Below are 12,730 nucleotides of genomic sequence, written 5' to 3'. Positions count from 1 at the left end.
GTGGGGACAGACATCGCAAGTATGTTGTTGGAAGTTGCAATGACATCTTTCCAGAAAGGTTCTATAAGAGGGCAGGACCACCAAATATGTAGCATAGATCCCTCTGAATCGAGACATCTCCAGCATTTAGATGATATTGAAGGGTACATTGTGTGTAATAGCAGAGGGTGTCTGTACCAGAGCATTAGTATCTTATATTGGGTCTCTCTGGTTTGAACACACAACGAGCTGCTATGTGCTTTAAGGAATATTTTTTCCCAATCTTTCTCTGTTAATTTAAAATTAAGTTCTCTTTCCCAAGCTAAAGTAAAATGGTTGGGGGTACGGGAATCCTGTTATTGTAATAGTTTATATATAGTGGATATCGTATGTGTAGGATTGGAAGGAGCTACACAAATCTTCTCAAACTGTGTCATCTCCCTAGAGGCTAATACGATCCTATTCTTCGATTGGAGAAAGTGTCTGATCTGTAGAAACTTCCAGAAGTCTTTTTGTGGGATATTCCATTTATTCTTAATGTCTGAAAATTGTTTCACACCGCCGGAAGTCACCAGTTATCCAACTCTAAATATCCCTTCAATCGCCCAGCCTGAGGAATGTGATAAAATCAAACCTGAAGAAAAATCAACATTGGCCAAAAAGGAGGTTAGGGGACCGAACACCGAAGAGACGACAGGCATACGACGCAATGATTTCCAAACCGAAAGGGTCGGGGTAATGATTGGATGAGAATGAGGGAGCTTTGGTAGGGCTGGAAGCCATGGGAAAATTTTGGGAAATTGCTGAACGTAAATCCCTTCTAGTTCCACCCACAGCTCCTGGTCCAATCCAACACCCTATTTAAATGGATTGCATTGTAGTAATTTCTGATGTCAGGAAGTTGAAACCCTCCCCTATGTGTGGAACGTATCATTAATAATCGTTTAAGTCTAGGTCTCTTGTGCGACCAGATAAATTGTTGTATCAACAGCTGTATGGAGTTGAACCAGGAATCAGGAACCCCTATCAGCAGCGCCTGGAGAATGTACAGTAACTTAGGGAGAGTATTAATTTTGACTACTCCTATCCTTCCCAGCCATGACAGTTGTTTAAAATGCCATCTGCTAAAATCCATTTGTAATACTTTAAGAAGCGGGGAATAATTTAACGATACTAATAGGGATAAATTTCATGGCAATTTGATACCCAAATAAGTGATATGCGTGTTCTGCCATTGAAAGGGGAAAGATCGTTTCAACCTTATCATAGATAAGGGAGAGGTTGATATATTAAGAGCGCATGATTTGGACATATTAATTTTGAAATCTGAGAGCAAACTATATAAATTGAATTCCTGCATCAAATGAAGAAGGGATGACTCAGGATTGGAGACTATCACCAAAATATCATCTGCAAACATCGCTAGTTTGTATTCACGGTCTCCCATCCATATACCTGATATCTGCCCATTGGCCCTGATTGATCTAGCTAGCGCTTCTATACAAAGAACAAAAATCAATGGGGACAATGGGCAACCTTGTCTCATCCCGTTACTTATCGAAAAGGGGTCAGAAAGAGAGCCATTGACATGGACCCTCGCAGTTGGCAAACTATAAAGAGCTAAGATTCTATGCAATAATTGAGGACCAAGCCCGATGTGCTCCAACACAGACCTCATAAAATGCCAACTCACCCTCAGTGGAAAGCATTATAGTAGAAACCTGGCCTCCAGAGGTCAAATGGATTAAGTTGAGTACTTTAGTGGTGTTGTCCTTTGCCTCTTGGCCAAGGACAAATCCCACTTGGTCGTTATGGATTAGTGAGGGGAGCAGGCTATTCAGTCTATTTGCCATTAATTTTGCAAATAATTTTAGATCCACATTTAGGAGGGAAATAGGCCTGCAGCTGGAGCACACCGAGGGATCCTTACCCTGTTTAGGGATCACAGTTATGAGAGCTTCTAAAGATTGGAGAGAAAAATGAGTATCTGCTGATATGCAATTAAAAGCTTGTAAAAGTCTGGGAGCCAAAATATCCTTGAATCTTTTATAATAGATTGTGGTGTATCCATCTAGGCCAGGGCTCTTGCCCAATGGCATAGATGAGATAGCATATTCTAGTTCTTGAAGAGTAAAGGGTTCTTCGAGTGAACTCCGATCAGGGAGCGAGAGAATGGGATATGTTACATTTGCCAAATATTCTTTAGCTTTTAATAAACAGGAGACTGGGTCTGTCGTTTTAGGGGATTTGTTTAGATTATATAAAGCTGTGTAATATTTTTTAGAACAGGATGCTATTTCAGGGGTCTTGAAATGAAGAGAACCAGTGTCATCCTTCATGGAACTAATAAATGAGTTCGCCCCCTCAGAGCGGAGTGCTTGAGCTAACAGGCATCCTGGTTTGTTTCCCCACTGATAATATTTACGCTTACATTTATGGAGAGATAGTTGAGCCTTGTCAGAAAGTAGCCTTTTCAACTGAATTCTGGCCTCTGTCAGTTCAGCATATTCCGACCCAGATAGCGTGGATTTATGCAAGGATTCTAAAGAATGAATCAGCTGTAATAAACTCTCTATACGTTGCAGTTTTTGTTTTTTCATGTGGGAGCCAATCTGGATAATCTTACCTCGCAATACGCACTTATGAGCTTCCCATAAGGTAATTTTAGAAACCTCTTCAGTGTCATTAGTGGAAAAATAATCAATCAGGGTTTTATTGATTTCCTCTCTACAAACAATATCCTGTAATAATGATTCATTTAAGCGCCAGGTCCACTGACCAGGAGATTGTTGTCGAACTGACAGAGTGATTGATATAAGGGCATGGTCTGACCAGGTAATTGAACCAATTGATACATCTAGAAGCATAGGGAGATGTCTATGACTTAAAAACAAATAATCTAAACGTGTGTATGTTTTATGGGGATGAGAATAGAACGTATAGTCACGGCCTAGTGAGTGGGAGACTTTCCATGTATCAGCTACTGTAGCTGAGAGTCATGGAACAATTTTTTGACTCCACTATATTTCTTTTGAGAAAATCTAGGGGCTTTAGTCGAAACATCAAGAGTCGGATCAAGAGTCCAATTAAGGTCTCCTCCCAAAACATTAATCCCAGAACATAAAGATTCAAGCTTCGGAATATCTGATTGAAAAAAGGAAGTTTGATCATGATTAGGGGAATAGACTACAATGAAAGTGTAAGATTGTTCATATATTTTACAGTTTATTAGGAGTAACCTACCCGGGACTGGTTTGTGTACTGAAGTTATAGAGATTTGTAATTTTTTTGAGAATAAGATCGCAACTCCCTTGGATTTGCTATCTGGTGTATTACAGTAATATGCAAGTGGGTATCAATAATTAGTTATAGATGGATTGCGTGCCGAGATTTAAAATGGGTCTCTTGTATCAGTGCGACATCCACTCTATCAGCCCATAAAGATCTAAAAAGGGTATATCTTTTTTCAGGTATATTGAGACATCTGGCATTAATCGAGTGTATTTTAATCGTGTTTGGGGAGCTCATGTAGTTTGTGAGAATATGAAGTATAGATCAGTCCTCAACATGGTCAAATAAAAAAGGAAAACAAATAAATGAAAACATTCACATTTGAAAAATAACATAGAATGAAACCTGAGGGAAAAAAGGATCGCAAAAACAGGGTTAAACCCGCAGTGGAGAAACTGGCGCTTTGAAGAGCGAGAAACCCAATAGGCATATCAACCGATGGCGGGTGTGGGGTTAGGGAGCCACCGCGCAAAACCTTTTAGAATAAAACCTATAACACTTTCAGAACAAAACCTGACATGTAAATGTCTAACATTAAATATTGGATTATAGAAAAATAGGAACACTCCTAATATTCTTAGATATCTAAGATAATATCTGAATAGATTATTGAAAAAAAAAGAGAAAATCTCAACCATCTAATGCTTTGAATAAGCAAAAAGACCATAATAGTAATTTAAAACATTCAATTGGCAAACAATGAAATCAGTAATTAGATGGATCTCATCCACTCCCGACGGGGGAGCAGATAAGTTCAATCAGGTGGCGTCTTCAGCCAATGAAGGTGACGATGCATGTGGGCGTCTCATGTGGCTGCGAATTTCTTGCCAAGGAGGATTATTTTCAGGTCTCTGAGGTAATTGCAGTTCCGTCAAGTCAAATTCCCAGTTAGGGATATTGAGTTTTGGTAGACCGAGTCCAGAGCAAAATGAAGGCAGATCAACATAAGAAGTTAAAGAATGTGTTTTCCCAGCCGAGGATACTTGGAGATTGAAGGGAAGCCCCATCTGTATTTCAGTTGGCGCTTACGGAGTTCATCAGTGATAGGTTTAAGAGATTTTACGCTGTTGGAGCATATGCCAGGGTAGATCTTGGAATATGTGAATCTCTGTGCCATTGAAATCAATTCCATCCAATTGTCATGCTTTACGCATAATTTCTTCTTTCTGTGAGTAGTAGTGTAAATGACAGATGACATCACGGGGGCGATCAGCTGGAAGACCTCTTGGTTTTAAGGCTCGATGAGCTCTATCAAAAGTAATAAGCTCATTCGCATTACTTCCCAGAATCTCGTTGAATATCTTTGTAAGAGCATCTATTAGACCGGATTGAGGGACTTCTTCTGGTAAACCTCTAATACGAACATTATTTCTCCATCCCCTATTGTCGAGATCTGTCATCCTCAGATTGATAGCACAAATTTATTTTGTTTGAGCAGAAATAACATATTTCAAGCCTATCAAATAGGCATCTGTAGATTCTTGGAAGTTTTATAGAGAAGTGATACGGTCCGATATTGCGATGTATCTTTCCGAGCAGTGGAAAGTTCCTGTCGAATGGTGTCTTGTAGATCTTGTTTAGTGGGTAAGGTTTTCATGAAAAACATAATGTCCTGGAGTTCTGTGCCTTTCTCAGAAGATGTATGGAGTTGGTCTTCTTGAAACAGAGACAGGAATTGATGAGGAAGAGAGGGGGTCAGACGTTGTTGGATCTGCTGTAACCTTGGTCTGAGTGGTATGAACAAACGGTCTCAGATCTGTTTGAGATTGGGGTCCTTTCGGTAAAGGTGTGTTGCCTTTTTGAGGTGGTTTTTTATTTTTGACCATAATGTAGCGAAAAAATGAATTCACTAGGTAGTAGCATAGGTCACCATAAGCGACATCAGGTTACAAACATGCTATTTAGATAGAAATTCTGCAAACGGTGACTCCCTGCAGTCTGGCATCACATTGACATTGAGTCACATCAAATAGCAAAACAAGAGGAAGCTCTGTTAATCTATATGAAAATTGTATGCATATGAAGACATTTATGTGATTAAATATTTTCTGTTTGATAGGATTTCAGTAGGGGAGAAGGGATGTATGCAGTATGTAACTTCTATTGCTTTGTGGATATAAAGGACGCAAAGATAATTTACTACTTGTAAACTGCTATTTCTCCCAAAGAGGGGCCGGCAGAGTGATGTTGAGATGTTATCTGCCGAGTTTAGGCTAAGTTATGGGATCCAAGGTATGTTCATATGTATCAGCACCTGTGGAATCCCTTGAGAACACCCATCCACAGCCCAGACCGGAGTCAACTGCTGTGTTCTAAAAAAGGGAGTTATAGGGCTGGATAGTAGGGAGCCTCTATATCCTGAGGAGTAGATGCTATGACTTGTGCAGCATGTCTCATGAGCTAGGAGACACTTCTTTATTTTATCAGGGATGAGGACCCAGCATATATGGGAGAACTGGGTCACTTAATAAGGAGCTGTCTGCTCTAATTGCATTTTCTGTTCAAGTAAATAAAATAGTGTCACCACTCTCCACCTGATAGTCTGGGCAGTCTCCGGTTATGGCCCTTTCCCGCGGGACAGACAGCATGCTATGTGGGCCCCCACAGTTCAATCGGCGGGTTACGGCAGCATGTCGGGCGCGTCCTCATGACCTATTCAGCGGTTCTTCACAGAACAGTCAACGGGCATCCACTGTCCTTGCAGCGCCATGAGCAAGGTAAAAAATGTCTGGGCGCGCTTCCGGTAGCGTCGTCAGCGCAAATCCCCGGCTTCTGCAGGGTGGTCAGGCTGCAACCTGCAAACGCATTAATAAATGCATCCCGGCTCCGCAACCTACCCCCTAATATAGAGAATCACTGGGTGGATCTTTGGGTGAAGAGATAGTCACCTCCTGGGACTATAAAAAGGGGGTATTTGGGCTTTTTCTTCCCCAATAGTAGGGAGCTCTTCACAAACGTGGCTGCTTCCCTTGCCTACCAGGCCACGCCCCCTCAAGCACTACATATCTTATATATGCACATGAAAAAGCGCAGCAAACAGAGCTAACAATATAATTTATTTTTTTTATGTCACAGCACAATTTCTGTAGGACTGGAGACACAGGGCGTGTATTTATGTATATGTATGTGTGTGTGTATATATATATATATATATATATATATATATATATATATATATATATAGAGAGAGAGAGAGAGAAACAGAATTAGAATTGACCCTTCAGCGACAAGTATGCTCAGTGAAATAAATATTAATTTATGAATAATAAAAACAACAACCAAATCTGGATATAAAGTGTCTAGTGCAATCAACGTAAGTTCATGACGTACATTAAATAATTAGTCAGAAAAACAAAGTTAGTAAAAAAGCGCCTGTGCGTTATCAATAAATAAATAAATAATTAATTATGTAAACAGTTGAGGTTCTGTGACAAATACAGCCCTATAAACAGAGATCACTTAGGATGAAAGTGCCAATGCAATGAGATAAAAATCAAGAAAATTTATTTTAAAGACAAAGAATAAAATTTAAATGAACCAACATAGAAGTAAAAAAGCAGCAAAAATAGTTTAAAAGAGAAAATAGGTTGTAAACAATAGCAGCTTATCTGAGTGCGTAGAAAAGTTAATTCTCTCAGAAGTTCATGAGACAGGTAGCAGTGACTGCTACCTGTCTCATGAACTTCTGAGAGAATTAACTTTTCTACGCACTCAGATAAGCTGCTATTGTTTACAACCTATTTTCTCTTTTAAACTATTTTTGCTGCTTTTTTACTTCTATGTTGGTTCATTTAAATTTTATTCTTTGTCTTTAAAATAAATTTTCTTGATTTTTATCTCATTGCATTGGCACTTTCATCCTAAGTGATCTCAGTTTATAGGGCTGTATTTGTCACAGAACCTCAACTGTTTACATAATTAATTTATTTATTTATTGATAACGCACAGGCGCTTTTTTACTATCTTTGTTTTTCTGACTAATTATTTATTGTACGTCATGAACTTACGTTGATTGCACTAGACACTTTATATCCAGATTTGGTTGTTGTTTTTATTATTCATAAATTAATATTTATTTCACTGAGCATACTTGTCGCTGAAGGGTCAATTCTAATTCTGTTTGTTTTTTAAATACTTGCACTAGTATTGTCCTATTTACCCATAGCTGACGCCCATAATATTTACGGGCTGAGGTGCCAGTTTGAAACAGCTGATAGCTCAACTTCTTGTTCGACTAATCCATAAATTTGCTAAGATTGGCGCTGTACCCATCCATTTTTTCTATATATAGATATATATATATGTATATGTATATATATGTGTGTATATATAATGAATGTGAAAAAAAGCACACCAAACAGTACAAAAAATAACATTTATTTTTTTTTATCTCACAGCCCTATTCCTTTGTGGACTGGAGCCACAGAGATTGCCTTAAATATGTACTTAAACAAAGCACACCAAACAGTACAAACAATACAATAATTTTTTTTTTATGTCACAGCTCTATTCCTGTGTGGATTGGAGCCACAGGGCTTGCCTTATATATGCACATGAACAAAGCGCACTAAACTGTACAGTTATTTATTTTATTTTTTAATGGTGCGGCTCTATTCCTATGTGGACTGGATCCAAAGGGCTTGCCTTATATATGCAAATGTACAAAGTGCACTAAATAGTACACACAATACAATTGTTTCATTTGTTTTTTATATGGCACAGCTCTATTTCTGCATGGAATGGAGCAACAGGGCTTATATATGCCTATGAACAAAGCACACTAAACTGTACAAACAATACATTTATTTAATTTTGTTGAGTTCACAGGCGCAGGTCTATTCACACAGCATGGAGTTGACACTTTTCTTTTTGAAACTATAAATAAAATTAAACACAGAGCAGGGGAACAGACCAACACAGTTGCAGTGGTAAGAAAGCCAGAAAACAAGCCAATGTCAAGGTGCATCCCAAAACAACAGAATAACTTTGAAACAGCTTTACATAAGTGAAGAAACAAAATATATAAAACTAACATAGCCTCTAGAACAAAAGGAATTTCAAAAAAATTGTAAATGTGAACTTAAACACTGAGTATACTTTTTAGGCATAGAAAATGAATAGAGGAGTGGGGAGGGAGTTGTTCAAAATACTGACATTAGAAAAGTAGAGAAATTATAAAAGAGAGAGAAGCAAAGTAATCAGAACAAAAGATTCAAAAGTCCATGGGAAAAGCTATGGGTGGAGAAGCATTTAGCAAATGTCTACCAAGGGCCCCAAACATGAAGGAATTGGTGAGATTTGGAATTTAGGTAGGCCGTAATTTTTTCCATTGTGACCAACTGCAGTTTTATTGTTAACTGCAGAGAGGGAGGAAGGCAACAAGACTGCAGGCTGTGTTAAGATTTTGGTAGCCAATTTATACTTCTACTGTACTTGTCTAAGGAGTCAAGGAGAAGATAAAGAACCATAGGTTAGCGGTTAATGGAGGAATTTAAAACTGTGTGCAGGAGATTAGCAAGTGAATGCCAAAAAAGGGATTATATTTGGGCAGAATCACCAAATATGAATAAACGTACCCAGAGTCCTGAAAATTCTCCAACAAAGGGGAGAAGTACAGCTTTAAATGATATGAAGTCTGGTGGGAGCTATGTACCAATGAAAATAAATTGTATGGGCGTATTCAACTAACATGGATATGGATGATTTTCCTTAGGGGGGGCACCCAAGTCCTTATCCTACTGGGATTCAAAATGGGTTATGGAGGGCTTTACCAAGAGAAGAAGGGAGTTGTAAAGATGAGAGATCAAACCAGATTGTAGGGGTACTACTGTAAGAAAGTGACACAATTGAAGAAATAGGAAAACATTAACATTATGAAATGAGAATTATGCCTATTGGGCACCAATGGAGATGCAGCCTGTGCCATCCAGCATGTACACCCCAAATCAAACACACATAGACACCCAGAGAATAGAGCAGAAAAGGCACAGTCCTGGAGAAAAATTAAGAGGAAAAGTTACAGATCAAATTATAATTAGGGAAATACCATGCTGGTAGACAGGAATAAATATGAATGTGAAATGTAATAATCAAAAAACAAAATAAAATGACATAAAATGCATGTATAAAATTGAATAGACAAATAAATCATACAAAGATATGAAAAATAAAAAAACATATATAAAGGCAATAATATGAACAGATGAATGAGTAAATAAGGATGCTAAATAGCTGAATAAATCAGGCTGTGCTGTGTCCCTATGAATATAGCAGTCTGTAAATCTGTGTACAGTCTAGTGTAGCAGTTTGCAAGTACAAGTTGGAAACGATACCTTGTATATATCAACAATGTGTTCATTGTATTGGTAAAATTGTATTTGTCTGAGGTATCCAAATATATGAGTAACGTGAAGCTGGTAGAGAAAAGTGACACAAAACACCATGTCTAGATGTAGCTGTAGATCGCCCCATTGGGCGCCACGGTGTATGGTTAAATGAGCAGGTAGTTACTGACCAGCATGGGAGCCTTAAGCTTCTCAGGATACTCCAATGCAATGGCTCCCTGTCCGGCTTGGATAGACGGGGAGCAGGCCGAATGGAGAGAGCAAGGGGAGATGCTAGGAAAGTTCCAGACAGGAAGAGACTGAGCGCGGCCGCAGCTTAGTCGGATTCCCCACACCAGGACAGAAGATGGCGGGAACTAGGTACAGATTTCAGACATCGGTACAGCACAGGTTCGCGTGTGGGACGGTGAGCAGCAACATGTTTCGTCCCAGTCCGGGGACTTTTTAAATTATAATGCTTACTACAGGAAACCTAAATTTGGCATGTAATACTAACAAACTAGTGAGCAGAACAGATTAGATTAGAGGTTGCGAATGAGGGAAGATATTTAGAAGGGCATTTAGCTCAGTATGGAAGGCTCCATCAAACCCAAATTGGAAAAGAGTTTAGCAAGAAAAAAAAAAAAGGGCAATCCTCTTGAATGCTTTCTCTGTGTCTAGAGAAAGCAAATGAGCAGGTGTTTTTGCCATTATTAATAGAATGGACAAGAACAATCACACATCTGGTGTTCTCATGCCTGTGTCCCCAAAATAAAACCAACTTGGTCACCTGTAAGCTGGGGGAGGACCACATTTAAAAAGGAAGAAACTAGTAGAGTTTAACACTGATATTCAAAAGGGAAATAGGGAAGTAAAGGAGACAGTGAGTGGGGTCCTTACCCTCCTTACGAATGACAATAATTTAGGCTTCAAAAGCCTGTTTGAAGAAGGAAGCAGCTCATAAAACAGTATTGATCAATGCAGTCAGATGAGTCAAGTATTTTTTTTAAATGTATAAAATGAAGCTGTAAAGCCATAAGGACCCAGGTGCTTTATGTGATATATTTTGCTTAATTGCAGATTAAATATCTTGCCAATTTCAGCACCCAATGCTTCTGAAGCCTTTGGGGAGAGCCAGGGGAGGTGGCAGAGAACCTGCTGAATCATTGCAGAAAATTTAGATACATAAATGGTTAGGGGACGGCTATAGAGCTTGTCATAGAATTCAAGAAATGCTTTAGCAATACACTTGGGGCTGTTGGTGGGCCTACCCGATGGAGTAGTGATTATTTCGTGATGACTACTTCCATAACCAAGAAGCGAATAGCATGTCTGCCCTGTCACCCATTTAATAAAAGTACTGATTTAACCACTGCTGTGTATGTTCAGCCTTAGTGGTCAAAAGGAGATTCAGTTCCAGTCAAGCTTCCACCAATTTAGAATAATCTTTTGATAAGACAGAAGATTTACGGGTGATGTATAGGGAATGGACCAATCCCATAAGATCTGTGAGCTACTGAGCTCAACATTTTTTTTGCATTAGATGAGATGGTAACAGATTACAGCTTTGTGGGCAACCCATAACAGCATTGGTGAGTTGAAATGAGAGGCTTTAGTATTAAAATAATGCGGTCATTCAGTTTCTATCATGGTTTTTGACCAAGGATCAAGGAGGACTCAGGGGGCGATTCAGACCTGGATGCTAAGCTGCGCTCTCTTGCAGTCATCAGGGGCCAGGTATGCAAATTCCGCGATTGCATGGTCTGGCTTAAGGACACCCTTTATGTTTTAGAGTGATGGCAGAGTGAATGCACGCCGGTGTAATGATGCCCACTTTTCTTTCTTAGCACATGTCATCTCCAGGAAGTGTATGATTAATCAGTAAAATTGAGAGCCAATGGAGCTGCATGCAGCACTTGAGGTAGACCCTACCCCACCGCAAGCACTGCAGGCTGAAATACAACCAAGTGACTTGTACAAGGTGCCTCCATGCTACTTATGGATGCCCATAAACTCCATTTTGATGCCCAAACATGCCTGCATTAGCACCACCACACCCCCATTCACAAGCATTTTCCCAAGTTACCACCCACAAACTGCACTGTCACTCAAATTAGTGCTCAGTCTGTGTACAACAAGCGCACAATTTCTGATCGCAATGAATGGCTTGATCACACGCACTGTGATGCATACACATTCGCAGATGGGCAACAATTGCCCATAGCGAGCATTCGCAGCTTAGTGTCCAGGTCTGAATCAGTTAGGTCTGAGATCAAAAAGATCATATCAATCATAACAATTGTACAGCAAAGAGTATGAAGTGGTACCATAGGTTTGTGCACTCACCAGGAATCAAATAATAGGTAGGCAGGGGTTAGATCTATCCAGTCCACTATCAAGAGGAGGGGAAGCGAAGGGGCAAGGCAAGCACAGAAAACCTCTGTCTGAAGTGTCAGAATCATGGGTAAGGAGGAACAAGAGGTTTAGGGCATCTGACATCAGTCACAAAGATAGAGATGTTTATAGACCAAACTCAAGGAAGAGATGAAATCTGGAGAGAAGAAAATGTGGGTGGTCTGGAGAAAAGGCAATATACCAAATAGCAGAAAAAGATACACATTCAGAGGAAGGAGACAATGCAAGAAACCATAAAGAAAAAAAGAAACAAAAAATGAAGAAAATAACAAACTAAAAAAACAAACTAAAGCAAATAACAGACAGAAATAAAGAACAAACTGTCAAAGAAGAGAATGTAAATATACAAAGATAGTAAATGAAAAAGAATATGGAGAATACACCGGGCTCTCCAGTAATAGGAAGCCAAGTGCCCGATTTATGGTCAAGTAGCAGTGTGAGCCAAAGTAGAGAATGTACCAACTCTAAAAGAACAGTCAATATTTGGACTTGGAGGGTGCAGAGAAACAATCTGCAAAAGAGGCTTCTTGAGGCAAAGTGCTTTTTGTTGTAAGCTTGAAGTAGGATCCAAGTTATGGCACCAATTGATATGGAAATATCAGCCCTCCTGTCTTCCACAGGATGCAATGGGTGTTTTGACTTAGAGGTCATGGTGTGACAGTCTTTGGATGATGCTCTCTGCTGTAAAGGGGTAGCCGCTGGAGATCAGAAGGAGGAGACAA

The sequence above is a fragment of the Taudactylus pleione genome, unplaced genomic scaffold (genome assembly GCF_031769625.1).
Source record: "Taudactylus pleione unplaced genomic scaffold, aTauple2 ptg000025l, whole genome shotgun sequence".
NCBI classification, from domain to species: Eukaryota; Metazoa; Chordata; class Amphibia; order Anura; family Myobatrachidae; genus Taudactylus; species Taudactylus pleione.
Note: the sequence above shows the minus strand (reverse complement) of the source record.